This window comes from Limulus polyphemus, unplaced genomic scaffold, assembly GCF_000517525.1.
Source record: "Limulus polyphemus unplaced genomic scaffold, Limulus_polyphemus-2.1.2 Scaffold2709, whole genome shotgun sequence".
NCBI classification, from domain to species: domain Eukaryota; kingdom Metazoa; phylum Arthropoda; class Merostomata; order Xiphosura; family Limulidae; genus Limulus; species Limulus polyphemus.
The window spans coordinates 44869-49327 of record NW_013668319.1 but is presented as its reverse complement, the minus strand read 5'-3'; positions in this window follow the sequence as shown (position 1 = coordinate 49327).

The window sequence follows — 4459 nt, the reverse complement described above, 5'->3', positions numbered from 1 at the left end:
AAAACCCGGATTATAGCGTTTTAACTCCGCAGACATACTGCTGTGCTACTGGGGTGCTTATTATTCATAGAAATCAGAATTATTCTATTATTATTATTTGATGTGAATCATCAGATAAACTTGCCAAAACCAAACATTTACAACAATCCACTGATATTTTACATATATGCTGGACTTTGTTACTTTGTCAAAAATTTGTGACCCCTGTAAAATGCTATGGGAGTCACTGACCTCACTAATTACCCGTAGTGTTTTGTAACGACTATTATTGAGCATTATGAGTATTATAATGTATTTCATTAAACTAGAGAAAATTGTGACTCCTTTATGTTTTAGTACCAGTCAATCTCATATCATAGAAGAAACCAGAAACGTTCTTACTTGCCGTGGACTTCCTTCCTTTGTGTGATATGTAGGCATACCGTAGACTTCCTACCTTCAGAAGTGATATGTAGTTAATCCAGATTTCGATTATATACTTTCTGCTCTGTCATGGCGGCTACACGTGGTCTAGAAAAGTTCGTTAATTTTATGTTTTTCCTAGTTACTTCTCTGCTTTCATGAGTCAAACGTAAACTTGGCTCGCAGGAAAGTTCCAACATGGTATCAGGTATCCGGATTAAGCTGGCTTATGTTAGGATCTTCTTTTTTTAGGCAACTATGACGTTGAACCAAGGTTGGGATAGCCGACCAATACTGTCCGAGAGCAGGGGTCACGAAGTAACGCTGTACCCTGGGCAAAGAGAGCTAGATTGGTTAAAAAGTCAAGCGGGTTTTCGAGGTGGGAAGAGACACAGAGAAACAGATGAAAACAGGAAGAGATTTTCCCGCCATACGATCGAGAAAGAAGACTTATTTTCGATATCCACGTGTGTAATCCAACAGAGTCCATCTTGAAAGAGAAAAAGCTGCAGGACTAAACACTTTCTAGCTGGAAAGGACTGTCTCCGTGTTATGGTAGGTGCGCGCGCTCAGTTTTAAGCGTTTCCTTATTTATAATAAATAAAGCTTCTTCATTTTAATTAAGGTCTCACGAGTCTTTTATATTCACACTAAGTTCGAAAACTCAGTCAAATACTGTGTTCCGGAAAGTTTACTTAAATCACTAAGACGAACCTGCTGTTATTTGCGGGTATTTCTATCGAGAAAAAAAAACTTGTCACGAAGTGCCACACAGGTTCTTGATGTTAGGTGTTATTTAATTACAAAAATATTTTGATTGACGCTATTTCGTTTTTTCCGTGACTTTTTAATTATTGTATTATATCTGACAAAACGTTAAAATTTACAAAAAAAAGCAGCCAAGTTAGAAAAAATGAATCCCCTATTTAATGGCTTGATAGCTGCAGAACAGACTTAGTCACAGAAATGGATAAGCTCTTGTTAATTAATGTGTCATTGAGGCCAGCGATAGCCTAACTAGCGCTCTAGGACGAAATTAAGGCTGTGATCCTTCTCATAGTATTTGGCGCCCTAGACAACTGCCCTCAAAATAGCAAACACTTTTATATTTGATTATTATTTGCTTTTTGTATGTTTGTTTGTAGTTAAGCACGAAGCTACACAATAGGCTATTTGTGCTCTGCCCAATATGGGTATCAAAACCCGGTTTCTAGCTCTGTAAGTCCACAGACATGCCGCTGTGCCACGTGGGGGGGGGGGCTGTTATTGTTCGAATGATCTTTACTTTTTGTTGGCAGATAAGTGTCAAAGTAGCAGTAGTGACACCGATAATGCGGATTTCAGGTCTGGGTGGGGTGCTAGTTCCTTTCTCTTCATTAAGTAAAAACAAATAGTAATTCCAGAAAACATCATTACAAATTTACAAAACAAAACCAAATTAAAGAAAAAAAATTAACTAGTTAAACGCAAGGTATCTATAAAGAAAAGGCAAAACAGGAGAAAAATGGAGAGAGTCCTATGAAGATTTGATATATAATGGTTTAACTGAACCATGGACCCTTGAGGTTAATTTGCCATTCATCCACCCACTGTCATTCATTAACACAAAACTTTATTGCAATTGGCATAACACCATTCACTGATTAAAAGGTCGTTTCGTACTTACAGTATTTGTAACAGTTTTAACAACAGCTTACAAAACAGTGTTTAGTAAATGTAAAATGTTGACTGTACTAAACGACTGAATAAATATTTAAATATTTTCGACGTCCAAAAATTAAAGAGGGATGAGAGAAGTGCCAAGATAGCCTCAATTGTATTTTGTTTAATTAAGTGATTTCATTTTACATCTTCGTAGAGTTGACTCTTTTTTTTTTACCCTTTAGTGTATGCCATAAATTTAAGTGGTTAATTGTTTTAGATTTGTTGTGTTTTTAATCAATTATCTTTATTTCACTGTAAAAAAAACGAACTGAAAGAGTTGTTTTTTTACATTTTATTTTCTGTCTGTTTTGCAGTTTAGAGTTAATAACCTGTATGTTGTTGTTTTTTTATCTGACAGACTTTCACGCCTGTTCTTCTGTCATTCTGTTAGGTGAACGACCTTACAAGTGCCACATCCAAGCTGTTTCATCTAATCCGCTATAAACAAATGTTGCTGGTATTTTGTTTTTGTTACATTTTCCGAATACCTGTTTCACCTAATCCGCTATAAATAAATGTTGCTGGTGTTTTGTTTTTTGTTACATTTTTCCGAATACCTGTTTCACCTAATCCGCTATCAACAAATGTTGCTGGTGTTTTGTTTTTGTTACATTTTCTGAATACCTGTTTCATCTATTCCGCTATAAATAAATATTGCTGGTGTTTTGTTTTTTGTTACATTTTTCCGAATACCTGTTTCACCTAATCCGCTATAAACAAATGTTGCTGGTGTTTTGTTTTTGTTACATTTTCTGAATACCTGTTTCACCTAATCCGCTATAAACAAATATTGCTGGTGTTTTGTTACATTTTTCCGAATACCTATTTCACCTAATCCGCTATAAACAAATGTTGCTGGTGTTTTGTTGTTGTTTGTAGTTAAGCACAGAGCTACACAAAGGGCTATCTGTGCTCTACCCACCACCGGTATCGAAACCCGGTTTCTAGCGTTGTAAGTCCGCAGACATACCACTGTGCCAGTGGGGGCCTGGTGTTGTGTTTTTGTTACATTTTCTGAATACCTGTTTCACCTAATCCGCTACAAACAAATGTTGCTGGTGTTTTGTTTTTGTTACATTTTCTGTATTTTATTTATTATAATCCCCGGTGTCCCAGCGGAAAGTCTCAGGGCTTATAACGCTAAGAATACCAATGGTGGCCAGAGCACAGATAGCCTATTCTGTAGCTTTGGGCTTAAAAACAAATAAACAAACCTTTATTCTAATTTAGCTCCCAAATATTCGTATAACTATTATTTGGTCAATTAAATCAGGTTACAAAGTGAGGATGTATTGGGCGCCACCTACAAAGTGAGAAGGTTGAGGATGTATTGCGCCCTACCTAACTATATTTTAGATAAAGTTTATACATCTTTATCCGTCGCTTTATGCAATACTTAACTTTTTTTTTAACTGGGAGTGTATAGGTTGGGGGTTTCAGAATGCATATTATTCAGTTTCTGTACCAAACGTACGTTTTTTAAGTACTTGTTTTCATTTTACGATGTGGAGGATTTCTGGACTGATGAAATATCCTCATCGCCTTTGGGTGCTGTTTCTGCAGGAGGATGTTTTTCGCTAAAGTTATACCTTTATGCATTTTTTTTACAACTGATATAACCTTTCTTTTATGCGCAATTTTATTTATATGTTAGTTTAGAACCTAAGATAATTTAGTATGTGGCTCTGATTTTTTTTCCCTCGTGAAAACGACGCACTTTGGTTAGTTTGATAACCAAAGTTATATACTTTAGTTATATACTTATATAGTTAGTTATATACTTTATGTATATAAGTAGACCTGGTGGTTAGATAACCAAAGTTATATACTTTAGTTATATACTTATATAGTTAGTTATATACTTTATGTATATAAGTAGACCTGGTGGTTAGATAACCAAAGTTATATACTTTAATTATATACTTATATAGTTAGTTATATACTTTATGTATATAAGTAGACCTGGTGGTTAGAGCGCTCGACTCGCAATCTGCGACTGGCGGATTCTAATACCATCATTGAACATGCCCGCCCTTTCAGCCATAGGGGGAGTGAGAGGGAGGTATAATCTGACAATCAATTCCATTATTCATTCTTCCAACTAGTCTGTCACTTCTAAATTAGGGACGGTTAGCGAAGATAACCCTGGAATAGCTTTGCGCGAAATTGAACAGATTAACAGACAGACTTTATATCTATATATATCTATATCTATCTATATATAGGTATATATATATGTATGTATGTATATACAGGTATATATATATATATATGTATATACAGGTAAAGAAAATAACGTTTCAAAAAAGGAAGCAAATGTAGGTATGGCTGACATCAATACTTCAAAAGCAAT